We start from the raw sequence: 24,035 nt of genomic DNA on the forward strand, positions 1-24,035 counted from the left end.
CATTTAACACATTGGAAAATAATATATATTCCAGGTCAAAGGCTTGGCTCGACTATGCCAAGAGGTACGATCTTCTTGGAAAGTCTGCTTCGCAACTCTATGCCACCTATCGTGTCTGCAGTGATCACTTCACTGCAAAAGATTTTATGGACCCAGGGCAAACAACCCTAGTGCGATCAGCTGTGCCTACTGTTCGTCCTCCCATAAACTGGGCATCTGCAATAGGTGATTGTAATAATGTGTTTCCCTCATATACACAAAGGTATAAGTAACTTTTCTATGTAGGCTAATAAGCCCATTCTTCCAGGTTCCACTCAGGCAACCAGCTCATCTGGCCCTTCACTCCAGTGCAGCTCCGTCGCAGCGAGCCGTGCTGTGCTTGGTAAGAGGTTATCTCGTCATGGTGCACTTCTGTGTCTAATAATGAAACCTTTCCAGACCAGGCAGAGCCCGACAGACTGCAGAATTCCACACTCCCATGCAGCTTCGCAGTAATACACTCTGCAGTACTCGGTAATATAGAGTTATTTTAAAGCACCAGCCTGTGCCTAATATGCGCACTCTTCCAGGTCCCACTCAGGCAACCAGCTCGTCTGGCCCTTCACTCCAGTGCAGCTCCGTCGCAGCGAGCCGTGCTGTGCTTGGTAAGAGGTTATCTCGTCATGGTGCACTTCTGTGTCTAATAATGAAACCTTTCCAGACCAGGCAGAGCCCGACAGACTGCAGAATTCCCCACTCCCATGCAGCTCCGCAGTAATACACTCTGCAGTACTCGGTAATATAGAGTTATTTTGAAGCACCAGCCTGTGCCTAATATGCGCACTCTTCCAGACCCAAGTCAGGCAACCAGCTCTTCTGGTCTTTTCGCTGGCCACTGTGGTCCAGGTCAACACTGTAAGTGTCCCGTTTTGCTTTCGCCACTTTCTGAAACATATTTGTGTGAACCTCTATAGCCAGTAGATAATACAATATGTCCCAGAAGGATCAGTTTAAAGAATTCTAGGTCCCTTTATAAGCTATAGTCTTTGCTTCGTGTGTGTGGCATACCGATCTAACCATTTGTATTACTAATGACTGGGGAGGTGTGGGAAAATGGAACACACATGTCAAGCGGAGGTTTCAAGAGAAATTTTCATGCTATTTCAGCCTTTCGAACTTGCAAGGTTATCAAGGATTTTATGTGAAGACATTTAGTGCAGAACATTTTACATGACTAGTAAAAGAATAACGTAATTGGTGGTCAGAAGTTTCACTGGCTTTGACAGTGCTTAAAAGGTAAAGCACAAGAAGAAAATTCAGGCTTCACTCAACACCTTACCTGGTATGCTACTGCTTAGTGGTGCTTGTACTGGTTAAATCGTATCGCACTTATCGGAACTGTTTTTAATCTCACTGACTTGTTGCCATTTTTATAGCTGGTCCAAACCATCCTGCACCTGTTTGCCGCAAGCTCACGAAAAGTCCCGAGGACGTTATTAAGCGACTCCAGGCAAGAATTTCCAGCTACAGAAAGACGATAGCCAGACTGCGGAAACAGCAGCTGAAGACTCCTCAAACAGCTTCTCAAGCTCTGGAAATAATTCGGCCTCATGTTTCTGAAGAGGTATTTCACCTCATATCATCGCATATAAAGAATAGGTCGAAGGGCAAGGGGAAGCGATTTCCACTGTGGCTGAAGAAATTCGCGCTCCATCTGAATTTTCATGGACCGCGGGCATACCGATTTATGTGTTCAGTGTTCATGCTACCATCTCGGCGTTCACTACGAAGGTGGCTCGCCAATGTCAAAATGACGCCAGGTATCATTCCAGGCATAATGTCATCGATTGCGTCAAAAACAAAGTCATGGAATGAACGCGACCGCATTTGTACTTTAGTGTTTGACGAGATGATATTGAAGAAGAACTTGTCATACGATGTGGCGCAGGATGTTGTCCTCGGATTTGCAGATGATGGTGTTGAGCGAACTTCCAGTATTGCTGACAGAGCCCAGGTTTTCCTCCTCTCTGGAGTTTCTAGGAGGTGGGTGCAACCTGTAGCATACACTATTGGGCATACGTCAACACCATCCTCTGTAACTCGTAACCTGCTTATGTCATTGATTGAGCAGCTGAAGGACATTGGCATTACTATCAAAGCAGTGGTCTGTGACCAGGGTGCCTCCAACGTAAGTTTGGGGCATCAACTTGGAGTGTCTGTTGAGCAGCCATTCTTCAAAGTAAGAAATGAAAGTGTCTATTTTATTTTGATGTCCCGCACCTGATAAAGACCACCCGTAACAACCTGCAAGCCGACAAGCTTCACATCGGGAGTGAAACTGTAGACTGGAACTACATTGTGCAACTTTACCACTCCACGCACGAGATGCGACTACGATTAGCCCCGAAACTGACAGACCGGCATATTTACCAGAAACCTTTCAGTAACATGAAGGTGAAACGTGCGACTCAGGTCCTCAGTTCATCAGTATGCGTTGCACTTTTGGCTCTTGTGTATGCCAGACAGCTCCCTGAGGCGGCCATGTCCACCGCATACTTTTGTGACCGCATAGACAAACTTTTTGACTGTCTTAACAGCTCGAGACCAAAAAAATCTGAACAAAAGTTACGCTATGCGATTAGAAAGGGCGACACTGAAATCGTTGATTTCCTTTGCAACCAACTTCCATTGGTGGCAGCCTAGAAGTTTGAGGGTAGACGGCAGCCACAAACAGTCACTGGGTGGCAGGTTACTGTCAGGGCCGTCCTCATGCTCTGGGAGAATATTTCTGAGAAATATAACTTCAGCTTTCTTTTGACACGGCGACTGCAGCAAGATGCCCTCGAAAATATTTTTGGGCAGATGAGGCAACAACACGGCTGCAACACCAATCCTAATGTGTATCAGTTTACTTGTGGACTGAGGCACATTGGGATTAGGAAGCTCCTAAAACTCTCGGAAAAGGGAAATGTTGAAGATGACAACGCTAACCTCCTTCAGGAGATGTCCCCGTTTTCACTAGAGACAACCTCAATCGCTGATGCCGTAGAATGTGCCCCCGTGGACGACTTCCCTCCATTGGACGATATTTCGGAACTTGCATCAAGTAAAGACTCTAACATAATAGACGACTCTGCTACCTATTACGTTGCAGGATTTCTAATCAAGCTGTTCCTGGAAAAAAGTTCACAGGGTTGTCTCTGTTCTGGGTCACTGAGGGAAGGGTCTGACAACTTGAACTGGCCCCACCAATATTTTACGATGCTTAAAGCCTTTCATGTTCCAGGAAAGATGTTCGGCAACTTAACTGTGCCTTCGGAGGCTGCTTTCACTTACATTCAGAGCCTGGAATCTCACTTTATGTGTGTTATAGAAAGCGTAGCACACCTGCGCAATGTCTGTGATGTTTTGTATCACCATCTGTCGCGTATTCGTTTTTTGCATTTATGCTCCGAGGAGTGTCAGCGGAGGTTTTTGAAGATGTTTTGCAGGGTGCGGTTGTGCTGGCATGTGCGCTTTATTAATCGAAACCTGGAAAAAGTTCGGTTTGATTCTTCTGTTGCTGGCGCTCAACTCGACAAGTTCAGAGCTTAGTATGGTATGGTGTTTCAGACGTCTATGAAAGAAGGATTTTTAATTGGGTTGTGCAGTTTGCATGCCGATTATATTTCTGGCTTTTTTGCAACTTTATAATACAGGACATAGTTTTTTTTATATACGGGATGAGGACGTTTTATAGCAAAGTGATCTTTGATGGGTGCGTGCGTGGAGTATATGCCGAACATGTCCGATATGTTAATGTTTTAATCAATGTGCCTTGTATATTGAGCAAATGTTGTATGATTACTTTGGTAACAGATTTTTTTGTATATTTTTATTACCTAACACTGTTAGGTGGTTTTACCTTAGCTGCCTGTTCTTGCTGTACTTTCCCACAGGCCCTGTACTAGCATTGCTATATTTCCTGCTGCACACACATTGTGTTGAATATGCATGGGAATGTTGAATATTCCCTGGGTCTGTATGAGGTCCTTTTTGTTAGCCTACGAGAAGTGTTAGGCTACTAAATAGGGTAGTGTATATTGACATTGAATCTGCTTCTTTGAATTCTGTGCTCTAATAGCGTAAACGACCTAATCTTCGCGTGGACCTAATTTTCGCAAATATCGCGATTTGATCAAGTTCACAAGAAATTGGTAACGTGAATAAGTTGCCCTATGGACATGAATACATGCAATGTCACTCACGGTGGTGAAAGTTTGTGCCCGCGAAATATTCCCGAAACTGGCACATCGCTAAATGTCGAGCTCGCAACAATAAAGTTGCTTACAGTACTTGTTAATGATAGCTATGGCCACACGTCCACATTACTGAAACTGCTCAGCAATGTGACAACCAATGATTAATTCAATCAAACCGTTTAGCATCACTGGAAAGTTCTGGTTTAGAGTGTTGGTAAATGTGGGACTCTTGTAACGTTTCTTCTTGATATGAATGTGTGTGCCCTCATGAAGAATACTTCGCGATTCTGAATTGTCCAAATTTGTTTATGATTGACCTCAAAATAAATCATTCTGAAGCACTTTTTGTTGTTGCCTGAAAATACTTCGTAAACACGTAAACAAACGGAAGCATTATGACAAGAATAGATATCTTAATATTTCACAGCAGTAAAGACAATAATTTTTGCTCTTTCCTGGTGTGAAGCCTCTAATCAGGAGCATTTGATTTGTGCCATCAAGAGAAGCCGCGCGACAGCACGCTCGGCAAAAAAAGCGCCGGAAACGAAACCGAAACTGAAACCACCGGAACCGGAATCAAGAGTAAGCTTTTCTCATCGACCGTTTGGCGCGCTAGTTGTTTACGGGACGCTGGGTCCTACGGCAGTGTCCGCTCTTTACCTTGTGTAGATTACTCTATGCCGTGAGTGCCAACGATGTAAGAAGCCTCCGACGAAGCCAGCAGGACTCCTTCAGCCGATACGTGCACCGACTACGCCCTTCCAGCAGGTCGGAATGGATTTACTTGGGCCGTTCCCAACATCGACGCAAGGAAATCGGTGAATTATCGTCGCGACCGATTACCTTACACGACGCCGAGACTAGCTGATAGCGGGCGCGAGAGTCCCACCAGCCGCATTAACATCAGCAACATAGCGGCGGCCAAAGAGCGTTTTTTGGAAAGGTGTAGAGGAAAAAGAAAAAGTAAAATAAAAAGAAAAGCGCTCTTGTGTATTGTGGACACAAAAAATATGCCTGGTGCGAAAAAGTAATTAGGTAATTTAATTACAATTACCGTCGCTGGAGTAATTCATTACATTACTAAATTACCTGCTACAACAAGTAATGAATTACATTACTAATTACTGGAACAAGTAATTAAATTACTGTAATTTCATTACAGTAATTACATTACTGCCAGCTCTGCTTATCTACCGTGCGTCACTATCTCGAAAGTTCGGCAAAGAAGGTTCGAGCGTCGCGCGCTCGGGGCGAGGATGAACTGGCACTTTTGAGAATAACAAAGCAAAGGGAAAGTTACGTCTGCTGCGAGAATGACCGGGAATCTTCCAGAAAACCGTGACCAAGCCTTGCCTTCTCGGCTCTGCGGGCGGCAATATAGTCACTACTTCAGCTTGGGCAAGTCGGTGAATCATGTTAATACTTCACAGAGCACAAAGGACAACAAAGTTGATCAACCGGGTACTACACATAATCCATCTAGCAGGCCTATGCTAGCGGCTTCGATAATTTCTCTAGTTAGTTTGTCCTTGCTTCGTCCCAGTACCGTGCAAATGTTTAGAAGGGGGAAGCATCCACAATCTCTGCAATGAATGCCCAGATGACCTGAGTTAGTGTTGATGGCGTTGTTGTTATGTTCTCGCTCTCAACTCAATGCAAAGATTGTGCATGCTCCCCCATGCACAATCTTTGCATTGAGTGCCCAGATGCGCAGAAGGATGAACAAGACCAAGTTCGTTTCCTGTAGAAGGAGTGATCTATTCTTTCCCTCGTACCTGTGGGAAGTGTTACGTTGGGCAGACGGGGCGCTGTTTTAACGATAGACTTCGAGAACATAACAACAACGCCATCAACACTAACTCAGGTCATCTGGGCATTCATCGCAGAGATTGTGGATGCTCCCTCCTTCTAACACTTGCACGGTACTGGGACGAAGCAAGACCAAACTAATTAGAAAAATTATCTAAGCCGCTAGCATAGACCTGCTAGATGGATTATGTGTAAGTACCCCGTCGATCACCTTATTGAAAAAAGAGTTAGATTATTTAGAAAAACCTCCTTAGTGACTTTTTCTGTTGTCGGACTTGATCTTATTCTCTTTCACTTTTTTCTTTCTTTTTTGTATTTTATTTTCTTGTTTTTTTTTCTGATCTTCTCTCCTTTTCCTTTTCTTTATCTTTTTCTTTTCATTTTCTGTTCTTCCTTTGGTAATGTTTTTCTTTTTTTTCTTTTTAGTGCGTAAGAGTAAAATATAGTGAAGATAATGTTTAATATATCCCAGAGTTGATAGTCAGCGCTGCGTGAGTGTTGTTTCTTCGAGTGGATCTGAATTGATGGTGTGTCGTCCTTTGTGCTCAGTGAAGCATCAGTCTATATAGATCTAGCAATTATGCTTGTAGCCGGACTGAAACTACAAAATTTTATTTAATTTATTGCGCATATGAGGTAGTCGCTCTTTACTCCTGAACTTCTTAAAGCTGTTAGAATATTTATTTATTTATTGATACTGTCAGCCCTAGACAGGGCTTTTACAGGAGTGGGTAATACAATGCAGTAAATCACATACATGCAAACAACAATGCACAATAAGGAAAAAAAAAGAAAGAACGGCGGCAGAGAATACTAATACCTGCTGCGACAAAAAGCACGAAAAGAGAGAAAAAAAAAAGAAAAAAGATGCTGTTATTATATGACTTGGTGACTAGACAGGCAATGATACAGCATTCGAAGTGCTCAAGTACTTATACAGATTAACGCCAACACAACAAGTGAAAAAAAAAATGATGGAAATGGACTCTGAGGGTAAGAGTAGAACACTAGATAGGCATCGTGATTAATCAACATTTACGACGCGTGACAAAGTACTAAGCTCTCAACGTTTTTAACAAACTCATTAATTGAGGTTAGGGTGACAGTGCCACTTGGCAGAGCATTCCACTCCGTAATTGCTCTAGCAAAGAAACTATACTTGAAGCAATCGTTTCTAACAGACGGCTCTCTTATGTACATAGCATGACGGTGCCTTGTGGATTCACCCAAGCGTATGTCCATGTAGTTAGATTTTTTTATGCAAATTAAATCATGAAAAATTAAGAACAAAAACTTCATACGCTCACACTTTGTTCTTAATTCTAGAGCTGGGAGCTCGGCACGGCAGCATAGCTCAGTGGGAGAATCTGTGCGGCTATATTTACTAAAGATGAATCTAGCTGCAAGCCGCTGAACCCTTTCGAGTCTAGTAATATTGATCTTTGTATATGGGTCCCAAACAATTTTCGCATATTCGAGAACTGGTCTCACCAATGTTTTATACGCTATATTTTTTATTTCTGGTGTGGCGCTAGCTATGTTTCTTCTAAGGTACCAGAGTGCCTTGTTAGCTTTTGATGAGACTGTGGTCACATCACAGTCTCAACCCTGAGGTCCAGAAGTTTGTAAGACTAGCTACACCAGAAACAATACGAGCCGCACTCGGACATGCCATGGAGATGAGCGCTGCTCAATGGGCTACCAGCTGCATGCAACCAGCAGCACCTCCTGGAGTTACAGTGCAACCATTGACAATTCCACAGGACACGCGCTCTCAGCCTGCGTCTGCTCGCTCACGGAACAATACCGCTGGGTCGTGCTACCGATGTGGCCGTCGTGGTCATTTTGCGGCCGAATGCTCAGCTGCTCCTGCTACATCGGGAAACGCTACTCCCGGTCCTTGGGGGCGGAACCGGGTATAACTCCTCAAAGGCCCCTCATATCAGTTACAGACCAGTTAAAGTCGGTTCCCCGCCATCCTGTACTGGTTGAAAAAGTGGGGGTTGTGGACGCACTTTTTGACACTGGAGCAGCTGTGAATGCTATTGGTATGTCCTTTCTTTCCTCGGACATTAAAGTGTTCCCTGACTACTCAGTTTTACTAACTGCTCATGGGGAAAGCATACCAACCGGAGGAAAAGTGAAACTAAAAATTACAGTATTTGGTCGCACATCAGTTGAAGACTTTGTTGTAATTCCAAACTGTGTGTGTCCTTTAATTCTTGGGTACAACTGGTGTGCCAAAACCGGCTTATTTTCTTGGAAACCTTCTACGGCCTGTCCAAAAACTCTGCCATCAGATCAAAGCGCGTGTCATGAGTATGCGCTACTTCGACGCTTTTGGTCGTATATTATGACTTCCTGGGCATCTTATGCGTTTTTCTTGCTGCTTCGACTCTTTTGGAGTAACTTCGTACTTCTCTGGGCATCGTCTGCATCTTATGAAGCAAGTGTATTGGAAACTCTGCTACATAAGTTTTTTCAATCATCCTCAGTTCAAAAAGGAGAAACGTGGGATATTCATATTGCGGCTACAACAGTGCTACAACCAGAGACAGCCATGTGGATCAAAGTGCGGTCAAACCCACCCCATCTTAACGGTGACATTGTCTGTGAGGCTTCCCGGATTTCAAAACCTGGCTACGAAGTGGCAGTACCTCGAACGCTGACTACAAGTATAGGAGGCCATTTCAGCATCCTGATGATGACTCTCGGGCATAACTCCGTCACTCTTCAGCAAAGACACTATGTCGGCAAGTCGTTTCCTCACACTCCAACTGAACTTCTAACAGCGGCTATCGATCAACCAGGATCGTCAGAACTACCCTCAAAAGAATGCGCACAAATACCATGGGATCTGTTCCAGTTTGGTCCAACCCTCGACAATCATCAGATTGAATCCCTCAAAGAACTAATCACAACCTACCGGGCATGTGTGGCACTAACTCCGAACGAACTCGGATGCACACATCTAGCGGAACACAACATTAATACGGGCGATCATGCTCCCATTCACCAGTCCTTACGTCGCCTTGCTCCAGTAGAGCATGCCGTCATCCGAACACAGGTCGACGACATGCTTAATAGAGGAATCGTCACACCATCCAACAGCCCATGGTCGTCACTGGTCGTCTTGGTACGCAAGAAAGATGGGACTGTACGTTTTTGTGTTGATTACAGGAAGGTCAACAGCATCACCAAACAGGACGTATATCCCCTACCTCGCCTTGAGGACTCACTAGACAGACTACAAGGCGCAAGTTACTTCACAACACTTGATCTCTTGTCAGGATATTGGCAAGTACCTCTGAACCCCGACGATGCCGAAAAATCGGCGTTCACAACTCCTGGCGGGCTTTACCAATTTACGCGATTACCATTCGGCCTTGCAACGCGCCAGCTACCTTCCAACGCCTTATGGATAGAGTTCTAGGCCACCTCAAGTGGACCATGGCTCTGGTATATCTTGACGACAATATTGTATATGGGACGACATTTGTATAACACAACCGAAGACTCGAGCTTGTTCTTGACGCGCTACAACGAGCGAACTCACGAATGAAACCTCAAAAATGTTTTTTTTTGGTTTTGAAGAAGTTCTCTATCTCGGTCATGTTATCACCAAGAATGGCATCAAACCCGACCCTGCAAAGCTGGAAGCGGTGTCAAAGTATCCAAGACCAAGCCGCCTTTCAGAGGTCAAGAGCTTTCTCGGCTTTGCATCCTATTTTCGCCGGTTTATACCACAATTCGCCAGTCGTGCAACACCCCTGACACTCCTACTTCGTAAAAACAACCCTTGGCGGTGGGCAATAAGCGAGGAACGTGCCTTCAACGACATTAAGGAAAGCCTTCTTCAGGCACCAATCTTAGCCCAATTTAACATGGAATTCCCATCTTTTCTTCACACCGACGCCAGCGGAACTGGCCTTGGAGCTGTATTACTCCAAGAACACCCCGACAAATCTCAACGAGTAATCGCTTACGCCAGTCGCCGCCTTACCGATGCCGAACAACGCTACCATTCATCGGAGCTCGAATGCCTAGCTCTCCTCTGGGCTATTCAACACTTTCGGCCCTACTTGTATGGTCATCGTTTCACAGCCGTTACAGACAACTCGGCGTTACTTTGGCTACAGTCGAAACGAGACCTTACCCCCAAGCTTGCTCGCTGGGCTTTACTACTCCAAGAGTATCAGCTGAATATCTGCCATCGAGGTGGAAAATATCACACGGACGCCGATTTTCTCTCACGCAATCCTATAGCCCCAGCTGAAGAACTGAACAAAGAAGAGGTTCAGTTTTGCACCCCTGTGTTTAACCTTGCTGAATCTCAAACTTCAGACCCAGAAGTTCAAGATATTATGTCGCGGCTGAGATCTCCTTCTAATACAGCGGAACGACGTCTACGCCGCGCCTATCGTGTCTGTCATGGGCTCCTCTGCCACCGCGGGACGCAAGGTTGGTTGCCCTTCGTGCCCACGCAGTTACGTACCGCCGTGCTCCACCTGTGTCACGACAACCTAACCGCTGGACATTTAGGAAGAGACAAAACTGCAAAGAAGATCTTGGAGCGCTACTGGTGGCCACGAGTTCGCACAGACGTTGCCGAATACATAGCGTCGTGCATTAAATGTCAGTCACGGAAAATGGCGAACCCCACCATCGACTGTGGCGTCCAGCCTGTACCACTGCCTAAAGCACCCTTTGAAATTCTCGGCATCGACCATCTCGGCCCGTTCCCCCCTACTCCAAGTGGTAACAAGTATGTTCTTGTCGCCATCGATTACCTAAGTAAATGGGTAGAGTTACGTGCAGCTCCAAGCACCGCGGTCGACCACATCGTGCTATTCTTACGACAAGTTATTCTTCGGCATGGTGTACCTCGCGTCATCGTGAGTGATCGCGCCTCATCTTTCGTTTCCCGTCGGTTTGCGAGAGAAATGGAAACTCATGGTATCCATCACGCTCAAGCAGCGCCATACCATCCACAAACAAATGGCCTTGTTGAACGGGCCAACCGCACCATCAGTGGCATACTCGCGAACTACGTGAACGAACAACACAACAACTGGGACGAACTGGTGTCATACGCAGCCTTTGCAATGAACACTGCTGAACAATCAACAACCGAGTTTACCCCTTTCCAAATAGTGTACGGACGGACACCAGTTCTGCCCTGCGAATCCGGTGACAATGCCGTTTGGAAGCTAAGAACAGAGCACTCTACAAGTAGCTCTCGACACCGCTTCCAAGCCGTGAGAAAGAAAGCTCGCGATTCCATGTTGCGTGGTCAGGTACGCAGTCAAGAACGCACTGCTCCATCATTCCCCCCACCTCCTGTACGTTGTGGGGACTGGGTTTTGGTACGCCGACCCCTTCGAAAGAAAGGCCGGGCTGAAAAGTTACTCCCACGCTACAGAGGCCCCTGTGAGGTTCTTCGTCAGCTGGGACCTGTGACATTTCAAGTTCGTGATTGTACTGGCAGTCCCCATCATACCAATGCAACATTCACGGCACATCGTAGCCACCTTAAGCACTACGTCCCACGTTCATCGAGACACACACACCATGCACCTGAACTCGGTCCATGAACTCGATCATTATCGATTCATAGGGGGGAGGGGGCGAGTGTAACAGCGAAGAAGAAAGAAAAGAAGAAGAGGTGCTCCGGACAGGGATCGAGGACGAGAACGTTGGAGAACGTTGGAGAACCCAGGAAATAAACCGCGACAATATATATCATTAACACAAATATTAAACAAAAGAGAACAAAACTATATTTATTAGTAACACGTGTAATTGCCCCACTAAGACTATTGACGAGCCACCAAGTTTTTTTAATGTCGAAACAAGCGTCGTTAAATTTATTTCTAAAGTACTTTCGTTTAGCTAGACGAATCATAGCATTCACCTTGTTCCTAGATTGCTTGAAATTCAACCGCAGCGAGATACAACCGGGGGATCGCTTTGACTGGGCCCAGAGCAAGGCAAGTCTTTTTTGTTTATTAATACAGAACTCTCAGACGACATCCATTCCTGGTCTTTTTTACGTTGCTTAATTTTTACCATACGTGTTTTCTGGTCTTGTTTACGTTGCTCAATTTTACCATACGCCCGTTTAAAAAGATTCATCTGAGCTACAAACTGCTTTTAAATATCAACTGGAGACACTGTTAGTGAAAAAGAATTCCAGTCATGCTCCGTTATAAGTTTATCAAAGAGCCTAGGCTCAACAATTGAATTTTTTTTTCTCCGAAATGATAGTAGTCGACGTATCCGATTGTGATAAAGAGCAACAAACAAAATATTGATAGGCAAGTTTAGTTTCTATGATTGCCGATTGTACAATGAAGCTCTGTGCTCGAACATTTATATTGTGACGAATGACAATTGATAAGGCGATGATAACTGAAGAAACCAAACGTTTAATGGGGCGAACCTCTGCCCAAAACAAAAAGGAAGAGAACAAACCAGCAGAGCGTCGCGGGCGTCAATGTCGGCGAAACCGCAGTATCGGGCGCTGGGGCGAGACTGACTGCGGCTAGCCACGCAGAGCCCCTTTTGTACACGCGTGGGCTTTTCGACCAATCGGCGTAGAAGGTTCGCGCGTAGAACATTCTAACCTCGAACATGCCCAACAGAGTTCTCGAATTTACCAGAACAGTAAATTGTAAGAATAAAAAAAAAGACGCGTCGCGCCCAGGAATCGAACCCTGGCTCTTCGCGTGGAGGGCAGGCGCGCTAACCGTTAGACCACCGCCGCTTTTTTTAATTTCTTATTTTTTGTTTATTGCCGGTGTTTTTACAAACACGCGCGACACATTCAGATGAAATCCAGCTACTACGCTACAGTACCACAGAGATTGGAGTGCTAATGTGGAGTAGGATTAAAACGCTCTCAAACCTTTCAGTTCTTCAAAATTTGGCAACCACTCTAAGGTGGGGAACGCAGTTTTCTACGCTGCAGTCAGTTCACTAATTGTTTCAGTGAAATATTTCCGTACAGGCCATATGAAAACATCAGCATTTCTCACAGCCATTCGACTTTTCCAGATCCTACGAAGACCGATGAGCATGATCATATCTAAAGCCATCGTGTCATCGGGATCTGTGTTTAAATATCTAATGCCTTGGGAGTTCACCGGTAAATCTTTTTTCAAGGTTCTTTGCAAGACATCCCAAAAGAACAGAGCATCCCAACACTCTATAAATACATGTTCAATTTTTTCTGGTTTCTTACATAAAAAGCAATGGTCACCCCATGGAACAAAAATGCCTTTGTCCTTCAGCCACTTCTTCACAGGAAGCGTATTTGTATGAAGTTTAAAGAAAAACGTTTTCACAGAAGGCTGGACGTGCTTCCTTTTAACGCGTCTCAGAACATCTTGATCTCGACGCTCGCAGCATCCGATGCAATACAATGGCATAGGGAAAAGAACATCATATAAATCATGCGTCAGGCGTTTTCGCGTTACTCCAGAAAGATATTCTAAAGAAAAACGAACAGACAAAATCTGAAAGGCGGTTACAACTTCGCTCAAGAATGCACCGAGTCGACAAAACCCATGATTGTATGACGACACAACAAACAAAGGCACTTGTTCGGACAGTCTTGTTTGGATCACTGTACGGAGAAATGGATCTACTTGATCTCGAAGGAACATAAATCTTGATACAATCTGTTTGACCCATAGGTGTGACAACGAGAGGTCCCCCTTGGACACGCGACACAAAAGGTTGTCTCGGCTTAGTCTCTCCCAACTTGACTGTCATATGAATACCGCAAAAACACGATGCAATTTTTGAGTGTTAATGCGAGGACAACTGATGACCTGTAGAACATACCAGATTTTGTCAATTAAAACACATTGCATATTGGGGCGCGAGTGATGACAGAAAAGGCGCATCCTTCCCACTTCTGCGCCGTTCGCCGAGTTTCGTCAATCACTGCCGACCAATGCGTATTACTTCATTTATAATGTCGAAGAGGCACACCAAGATACGAGGAAGGCGTTATCATAAAATTTATATCTTCGAACTGCTCTGGCCTCGTAGCCCACGAGCCATGCCAAAAGCCAACACATTTCTCCCAATTTACGGACGCCCTAGTTAACTCAGAAAATGTTTTAACAGTGGACACAGTTTCAGAAATACTACTTTTATCGTGAAAAAACACAGCTACGTCGTCCGCGTACGCCAGCAGCTTGACCTCTATTGCATGCAGTCGAAAACCATGGGTATTTTCGTTATGAATGATGCTCAGACAGAAGGGCTCTAAACAAATATTAAACAATAAAGATAAAAGCGGGCATCCCTGTCTTACAGACGACAGTATTGGAATGGGCTCTGAAAGGCGACCGTTGACAATTAACTGTGTAGTACATCGGCTGCACGCCATTTCTACTTCATTAAGGCTCACTTGCCCCACCCCAATATGTTTCAGTGCACTACGCTATGTTGTACCCGATAGAAGGGTTTTTCAAGGTCGATTTGTATCATGGCTACTTGTCCAGTTCCATATCACAACATTCAAGAATACTACGCGCACGATGAACATTCGTAAAAATAGTTCTTCCTTTAATCCCACAAGTTTGGTGTGAGCCGACTATTCTGTGAATGACGGATTGAAGCCGTCTTGCAAGTACCTTCAGAAATATCTTATAATCTACATTGCTCAAGGCAATAGGTCTATAGTTTTTATCACTCCTCAACTTTTCCAAGTCATCAACCTTCGGAATAAGAACTGTATGACTATTCAAAAAGGAAGGCGGCAAAAGTTTTGTATTGTAGGAATCAGCCAGGGCACTTTATGACGCTGTTCTGCTAAAATATCTTTATATTTTTTGTATAGAGCTGTGTTTAGTCCGTCAGGCCCGGGCGTCTTACCTACTTTCAGCTCATCAATTACAGCGCTGATTTCGTTTATCTCGATCGGCTGTTCAAGCCAAGCTGTCGTTTCGTCGTGTAATCTCGGCATCAATTCTAGAAGGACGTTCTCGAAATTCATTATATTAAGGGCTTCGTCACGTTGAAAGAGCTGACTGTAGTAGTCGCTAAACGCTTGCGCGATGATTCCTTCGTGAGTATTTATCAAGCCGCCGATACTCTATTTCAGAAATTGTCTCTTTACTGGTATACTGTTTTTCCCTGCTAAGTGCCATTTTGGAGGTTGTTCCCCAAGAAGAAAAGTCTCTGCACGCGATCGAATTATAGCGCCTTTATATTTCTCGTTCTCGGTGGCTGCCAAACTGTCTTTTGTTATTTTAATATCGTTTATGTATTTACCGGGGAATCGACACTCTATTTTAAAAGTCTCTTTAAATCTGCTTGAAGCAGTTTCTTTTCTGCGTCCCTTTAATATTTTAGAGGATTTGATTGTTCTAGTGTAGCTAACTTTATTTCTTGCTTTGTGATTTCCCATGACTCAATAGAATGAACAAAATAACCGCTTGTCATATTTGCCAGCACCTTTTCGTTGGGCCACCGCCGCTTTTTTTTTTTCCTTATTGCCTGCTCAGACAGATTTTTTACAATAGAAAAAGAAGGAAAGGCTAAAACACTTCAGCCGTACGAAGGCCGTGGCGGTTTGCTAAAATCTTTTAAAAATGGCCAACTCATCTAACAGTGGTAACCAATCGAGGTTCGGCGAGGGCGCGATATACTTCTCTTACAAAGACAATATTTTCAATAAAGTTTTCACGCACCGTGCGAACATTCACATCTGCGTGTCGTAAACTCATTCTCGTCTTCCACATACTGTGGAGACTCAATAGCATAATCATATCACACGGAATTTCATTTTCATTTTTACAGCCAGATAACGAATACCGCGTGGGTTGACAGGTGAATCTTTTTTGAGGGTGCGCTGGAGGATGTCCCAGTGGAACACAGCGTCCCAGCACTCGATAAACACGTGTTCTACGGTTTCGGCTTTTTTACGCAATAAACAGTTGGTGGACCAAGGGACGAATAACCCTTTTTCCTGCAGCCAAGTTTTCACCGGAAGAACGCCACAATGAAATTGAAAGAAAAAGGTTTTAACACTTGGCCTGACCGGCATTCTTTTCACTCTTTTAGTACGTCTAAACCACTGCCGCCACTGTATAATGATCGATACAATGGTAAAGACGCTTTGCAGCAGCTGTGCATGGACGCCGCCATAACTGACCTTCAGTTTTTGTTTCCTCTTATTACGTTTATTTCACTTCATCATTACCATAGCAGGCCAGGTTATTGCCATATTAGATTCAACTGTGTCCTTTTCTAAAGCATCGGCCTTTGTACAGGATCGTCAACTACCGTTTCAGTTGCTCGGCATCTCGGTGAGACAAGAGAAGGTCAGCTATGGCGGCTGTAATTTGGCGCGTGTGTAAAGCGTCTATAGGAAACAAAACATCGACTAAATCTTTATGCAATTTTTTTCTTCATACTGTAGCCAAATATTCCATAGAAAACCGAACTTTCAACATGCGGAAAGACAATAAAACTTCTCTCATGTACCCACGAACACCTGCGCCTATTACAACGCCGGATGACACAACAAATTCAGACAGAAGAATTTGGAAGCGAACTTGAATTACAGTACGTAAGGAAGGGTCGTTTTGATCCCAAAGAAAGATAAACCTTGAAACAATTTGACTTATAAATAAATGAGCTAGCCCTAGTCCGCCACTTCGCACTGAACGAAAAAAGATTTGTGCGGGCACGGCGCTCCCGGTTCGAGTTCCATATGAAAGCAGCAAGAACTCTGTGGAACTTCTGCACATTGGCCCGGGACATATAGAGTACCTGCAATACATACCAGATCTTCGCAATAAAACAAAACAAAAACATTACACACAGTGGAACGCGCGAAAATAGACAAATCTTCCCCCTCCACCCTTCCGCCATTGTTCTAACGTTCTCAGTTTCTTCATTCCAGTATGCAGTACTGTCACGATAATGCACTAACGGCACACCTAGACACTTGGTGGGTAAACTCTCCCACCTAACATACCTGAAAACATTCGGTTTACAATCCCAATCACCGCGCCAAAACCCTACCGTTTTGTCCCGATTGATGACACTCCCGGTTTTCGCACAAAAAGAAGAGGCAACCTTGACAATTTCGCGAATACTTCCTTGATCCGCGCAAAGATCCGCCGTTAGGCCACCACCGCGTTGCGCACTTCGCCAGCCACGCGCGCGGCATTACTCCCCCTTTTGAAAAGTGCATCGCCCCGATGCAACGCCAACCGAAGCAAATAAAAAGAACGGCAAACTAAAGAGTCATTTAAGAACACATAAGGTCAACAGTCCTATCGCGCATAGTACGGGTTCAGGCGCATGGCATGGACGACTTCAGGCCGTGGTGGGCGGCGTGATGATGTTCTTGTTCCGTCGGGCATCACCCCGTAGTTCAGATCCCCGAATCGACGAAGCACTTTGTAGGGTCCGAAATAACGCTTCAGGAGTTTCTCGCCGAGACCACGGCGGCTGATCGGTGTCCATACCCACGCTCTCTCCGGGCTGGAAGTGGACGTCCGGATGGCGAAGGTTGCAGCGGCCAGTGTCGACACGTTGTCGGGTTAGAATACGGTGCAGGGCGAGCTTGCGGACTTCTGCCGGTTGGGCAACCACCTGGGCGTCGTCGCTTCCGTTGACAGCCGGTTCGTGGAGTAACATCGCGTCCAGCATTGTCGTTACTTTGCGACCATGAACCAGTTGGAAGAGTGTCACTCCGGTAGTCTCTTGCACGGTCGTGTTGTAGGCAAATGTGACGTACGGCAACACCTCGTGCCATGTCTTGTGCTACACGTTGACATACATGGAGATCATGTCGGCGATGGTCTTGTTTAGTCTCTCCGTCAGCTCGTTGGTTTGCTGGTGGTATGCCGTGGTGCGACGATGGCTGTTGTGGCTGAGACGAAGGATTTCTTGCGTCAGCTCGGCCATGAACGATGATCCGCGGTCTGAGACCAGAACTTCGGGAGCGCCGTGCCGGAGGACGATGGATTCGATAGCAAACTTGCCGACTTCCACAGCAGTCCCTGAAGGAAGGCCTTTCGTTTTGGCGTACCGAGTGAGACAACCTGTGGCGACAATATTCCATCTGTTTCCTTGCGTCAATGGTGGGAAAGGACCAAGTAGTTCCATTCCGATCTGCTCGAACGGTCCGGTCGTTGGAGCAGTCGGCTGCAGGAGACCTGCCTACCTCATCGGCGGTTTCGTGCGTCGCTGGCACTCGTGGCACGACCGTGTCTTCGGCAGCTTGGGCCAGTAATACCTCTCACGAATTCGGGCCAGCGTACGGCTGTAACCAAGGTGCCCTGACGTCGGGTCGTCGTAGCAGGCTTGAAAGATCTCCGCTCTGAGGACGGTAGGGATTACCAGCAGCCATGGCGAGCCGTTGTCTCCATAGTTCTTGTAAAGTACACCTTGTAGCAGGACAAAAGTCGGCAGGGCTCTCGAGAAGACACGGGAAACGGTACCTCCTCGTGCTTCGAGGTGCTTGATTAGCGCGCGCAACTCAGGATCGTCTCTTTGACGTCGTGGCATGTCGTCGGTGTCCACTGCGCCTAGGAAGCACTCGTCTTCATCATCGTCGCTTCTGCCGGAAGGTGTTTCGACGGGGGCTCTGGACAGGCAGTCGGCGTCGCTGTGCTTGCGGCCTGACTTGTAGACCAGAGTCATGTTCAACTCTTGTATTTGGAGACTCAACCGAGCGAAGCGTCCTGACGGGTCCTTCGGGTTCGCAAGCCAGCAGAGCGAGTGGTGGTCTGTGACTACATGGAACGGGCTCCCGTACAAATACGGACGAAACTTCACGATTGCCCAGACAACCGCAAGGCACTTTTTCTCGGTCGTGGAGTAATTTTTCTTCACCTTGGACAGTGTCCTACTTCCGTAGGCGATAACTCGCTCGGTGCCTTCTTGCACTTGAACCAGCACCGGACCAATTCCAGAGTTACTTGCGTCCGTGTGAATTTCGGTTTCCGCATCCTGATCGAAATGTTCAAGAACAGAAGGAGTCTGCAGTCGTCGCTTCAGCTCGTCGAATGCCTTCTGCTGCTTCTCGGCCGATTCGAACTTCTCAGCGTTTTTTGTAAGTTTTGTGAGCGGTGCTGAGATCCTAGCGAAATCACGAACAAAGCACCGATAGTATGCAGATAGTCCAAGAAACCTTCGCACGGCCTTCTTGTCTGTCGGCGCTAGAAATGCTGCGACGGCGCGAGTCTTCTCTGGGTCTGGGCGAACGCCTTCGTTACTAACCACGTGACCTAAGAACTCAGTTCGTCATAGGCGAACCGACACTTTGTCGGCTTTAGGGTATCGCATTCTATGACCGTGAAGCGTACCCCTCCGAAGACATCCCGGCCAAGTGAGGTGCTCAGCTCCGGAAGGCTATCCTTCGCAGAAGACGCCGACGCCCGAGCAAGCCGCCGAACCAAGTCCAACTCCCGGGATCCGGACCCCTGCTGCAGAAGCCGAAGCAGAACATCCCGACGATAACCACCCCGCACCTCCACCAAAATGTCACAAATAACAATAGATGAGGTGATGATAACTGACGAAACTAAACGTTTAATGGGGCGAACTTGCGCCCAAAACAAAAAGGGAAGAAAAAAAAAAACAGCATAGCGTCGCGGGCGTCGATGTCGGCGAAACCGCAGGATCGAGCGCTAGGGCGAGATTGAGTGCGGCTAGCCACGCGGAGCCCCTTTTGTACATGCGTGGGCTTCTCGAACAATCGGCGTAGAAGGTGCGCGCATAGAACATTCTAATCTCGAACATGCAACAGAGTTCTAGAATTTACCAGAAAAGTAAATTGCAGGAATATATAAAATACGCTTCGCGCCCAGAAATCAAACCCTGGCTCTTCGCATGGGAGGCAAGCACGATAACCGTTAGGCCACGGCCACGCTGCGCACTTAGCCAGCTACGCGCGCGGCAATATGGTCGATGCTAGATATCACCACTTGCCCAGATAAGAATTCTTCGCGCGTGACTTTGTTGATTTTAGTTTTGATTCCCCATTTAGACAAAACGTCGAGATAGTCTGCAACTATAGTCATTGTAGGCCGACATATGTTAATGTTTATATCGCCATTTATACAGATTAGATCATCACATGAAAAGGAAGACAGCGCTGAGTCTAGCTCAACCAAAAACAGCCGCCCGTTGCAACATGGGGGACGATAAATTGAAAAGAGAACAAGTGATAACGAATTAGTGCTAACGCGCAGCACAACCACTTTTGCTTGGTTGAAAGGAAAAAGTTCCCTCACAGACCAGATATCTTCGACAAACATAGCCACACTCCTCCTCTTCCCACTGGGTGTATTTAGACAAACAATCCGAACCAACATTAATCTCAGTCAGTACAAAAGCATAAAAAAAATATAGAAAGGGGATATTAAAGCAAGAAAATGATCCCAGTGTTTGCAAATACTACAAATGTTGACATGGCTAATACGAATCCATTACTTCTAGAATCTGTAAAAAAACTGTTAACTTCCGTAGAGGAAGTTAACCATGCCCTAATTAATTCTTTCGGAATCCGACGACACCTCCGTTTATCAGACCGAGATCGAGTTCGCAATTTATTCTAACAGAGAAGGCTTGTTCTTGTTGCTTAGCAAATATCCTCCCGTTTCGGACCCACACAAACTTGAAGTTCTTTTCCTTTCCCCTCGTACGGGCCTACCAAAACAAGTTTCGGTTTCTCTGGGTAAGATTCTCGTTGAATTAGAGCTCAGGCAGGTCTTTACTTTGCGCGAGCGCGCGCAGTCTGCCACGTGCCCTCATCCATGTCTCTCGTATCGCCACAGAAGAAAACCGAGCTAAAACCGAGGCAATCTTGTCCTTCTTACCTGGAAGTCTGTGTACTGGAAGAACATGCGAGGTCTGGAAAGATGCGATTTCCATCTTTGCTGCAAGATCGCAGACGTATTGTTGGAGATCTTAACCAACACTCTCCGGAATTCCGTGGACCTCTAGATTAGGTAACCGGTTATACTGCTCAGCCTCATTTAGGTCTAACTGCAGACGGCGATATGTGCAGCATTCTCCGATATTGGTTTTTTCAGCTGGGTCACCTCCGTCGTGAGGTCTTTTTTATCTCTTTTATTTGTAGTCAACTCGGCAAGTAACTCGTCATACTGGCGAGAGGTAAATTCAACAGTTTTACAACTCCTCCTCAGTTGCTTTTAGCTCTGCGAATGTAGTCATCAAGGTCAGCAGACCATCTACCTTTGCTGAAAGTGGAAGCAAAGTGTCCACGTTTTCTCTAAGAGAGAGTAGCTGTTCCAGTTTTTCATGCACAGTAGCGAACTCTGTTGAAAAACTTGCGTCCTCCGGCTGTTGGTAGTCCGCATTTGACACTGACGCGGCCCGTCCCCGCCGAGCTCTACATGTTCAACAGCGCCACTTTCTACGCTCTTTTGATCCCATACCCGAAAACGTAGCCTCCGTCACACCCGAACAGGTGTTGCCTATATGGTAAGAAAACGAACATTCTGAACCAGTCAGAAAACGACCATCACCAGGCATTGACTGCAAGCACGCTAAGCACTCCTTTTCGGACATTACAAGCCGTACATTCGCAAAAAAAAGAAAGAAGTGCAACCAGTTGCAGCCGGTGGCAGAAATACAGGAATATACGGAAGCGTAGAGAAAAATTAACACTCACCTTCACAAAGAAGAACACAATGTCATGCGTTGTACTAGAGTTCGCCACCAACTGCGAAGATGGTCGTGCTGTAACGTCTTTTATCCTCTGTCAGGGAGCCAGGAGAGCGCCGATCACCATGGAACCTGGCGGTGCGTAGTTGAAGCTGAAGCCCCGACTTGGAATTACTCTCGATAGGGCCAGTCGTGCAGTTCCGTCGAACGTAGATAACGGATGGACGATCTTGGCTGCCCGCCGTATTGCAGTTGCTTGCTGGATCGCAGCGTATGAAGAACTGTACAAAGAAGAACACAATGTATGTACATTGTGTTCTTCTTTGTAAAGTATACCTGGCGAAACGCCAAGTATACTTGGCGTTTCGGATTGCGGTTGAATATGCATCCTCAGCCGCGTAGTATTTTTCCCATCCACTAAGGTCAGCCGTCAGCTTGGCAGAGCGGAAAAATTGTTTTTTTTTCTCCCTATTTTTCAATATTGTTATGGCTTCAGTAAACCACGGTTTTGTTGACCTGCGTGGAAGTTGAACAAGGGGAGAAATTATTTGCAAGTACGTTTAACTTGTTTTTAAAAATCAAACAGTTTTCATGAATCGACCGGTTGTGAAACGTCGCTTCAAAAACTGGAAAGAAGGTGTTCAGCTCGTTATGTGTAGTTTGATAATTTTCTTTATCTTGCAATTGAAATGGATTTTTTTTTCGGTATGACGTTTCGCAGGGGTACTGATAAGGAAGTATTTACGCACGGGGTGGATTAAGGACGGTTCATTTGCCTACGATAGATTGGTGATTGTTATGCGATTTCTTTTACAGTTTCTGACAACTCGTCGAATATATAACGCTGCTTGCCAATGAATAGTGCTTTGTAGCATAGCGAGAATGGGACTGCCTTGCTTTAGCAAATATAACTAAGTGCTTCCGGGCGTTTTGGACGGGACGTGAGAAATCTTCGCCAATGCTTAAGGCGGTGCCCTTTAACTTACGGCTGTTCGAAAGAATAGCCTCCTTGGTCTTAAAAAGAGATTCGTTTCATGATTTATGGGCGACAGCATCCGTCTGTGTGATGGCCGAGACGTGGAGCTTGCTCTATATCTCTAGGTTCAAGGTTCACGTGGGGGTGATTAGAGCATAACTGAATTACTCTTTCTTCGGACTGGACAGAAGTCGCATGTGGGACGGAATCAGGAACACCGTAAAACGTTAAGTTATTTCTCTGTGAGCAGTTTTGAGCATCGTCCAATCGGGCGTTCACCTCTGAGGTCATATTGGCTGTTTGAGCGGTATCAGCGCGTGCCGTCTCGAGGTCAGGTTGCAAGGTTTCAATTTTTTTAATGAATCTCTAGTTTGGCCATTTGCTCCTTCACGTTGGCTATATTTCTGTCCGTTGCTTGCAGTTGGTTTGTGGGGTCTTGAATCTTGGAAATCATTTGAGCTTGCCCGACAGACAGCGTTTTTCAGCAAGTACAGCTTTGGTAAGTCTCGTGTTGGTCTCCACGTCTCCGGACAGCAACACTACCAACAATGAATGCATGACTTCAACACACTCAGCGGCAATAGAAACACAAACGAGCTGGGAAGCTGTACGAGAAAGTAAGGGCTTGATTTTTTAGAAGAAATAACATGCGGCTTACTAGCCTGCATAGCGAAAGCGAATGGGTTAGTTGAGCCTACTGAAGCCCACTCACCAAGCCCACAGAGCCACACAGGAAGCTGTGGCAGATTTATAGTTGACATGGCTGGGTACGGCGATGACGATGGCGCTCTTCGTGCTGGGTCGAGGGTGTAGTTTCAAATCAAAGGCGTTCACACACGTGCCTTCACGCAGTGGGAGGACATATGTCAATCACCGGTATCGCGCCCATAGCACGCAGGCACACATTTTGACGTGATGCTCCGGAAATCAGACAGTACAGCACGAAGTAGCACACGGGCGAAGACGGAGGAAAACACTTGCATAACGAAAGCGAGTAGGTTAGTTGACTCTCTCCCAGCACAGCCACCAAGCCCACTCGACAAGGAATCCTTCGTGAAGCCGGCGCTTTTTGCCGCGCCTGCGCAGTAGGTGAGCGTAATGTCACAGCCGGAGCGCCGCGTGCAAAAGGAAGACGTGGCGCGTTGCTTGCAGGAATGCGCTGCGTGTAGGAATGATTTCGCATTTCTACGCGTAAGCAGTCTTAATTGTATCTGCCAGATTTGTTTTCTAATTAATTTTTGTGAAATAAAAACATACCCTAAGGCTAATCAAATGTCCAGACAATTTAGGTTTTCATGGAGTGTCTCTAATAGCATGTATACAGCAAAGTTAAGTTGGCTTTCTGCTCAGTTCACTGTGTGTTG

The 24,035-nt window shown here is 45.9% G+C and overlaps 1 long non-coding RNA gene across 1 annotated transcript; it reads left to right on the forward strand.

Annotated features, from left to right (window-relative positions):
- The first annotated feature begins 619 nt into the window (after positions 1-619).
- Positions 620-1,463, forward strand: LOC121835388. Its single transcript, XR_006077595.1, has 4 exons — positions 620-644; positions 701-775; positions 832-894; positions 1,416-1,463. It is a non-coding gene; the product is annotated as an uncharacterized LOC121835388 (long non-coding RNA).
- Positions 1,464-24,035: the final 22,572 nt, after the last annotated feature.

The sequence above is a fragment of the Ixodes scapularis genome, unplaced genomic scaffold (assembly GCF_016920785.2).
Source record: "Ixodes scapularis isolate PalLabHiFi unplaced genomic scaffold, ASM1692078v2 PGA_scaffold12__126_contigs__length_90152505, whole genome shotgun sequence".
NCBI lineage: Eukaryota > Metazoa > Arthropoda > Arachnida > Ixodida > Ixodidae > Ixodes > Ixodes scapularis.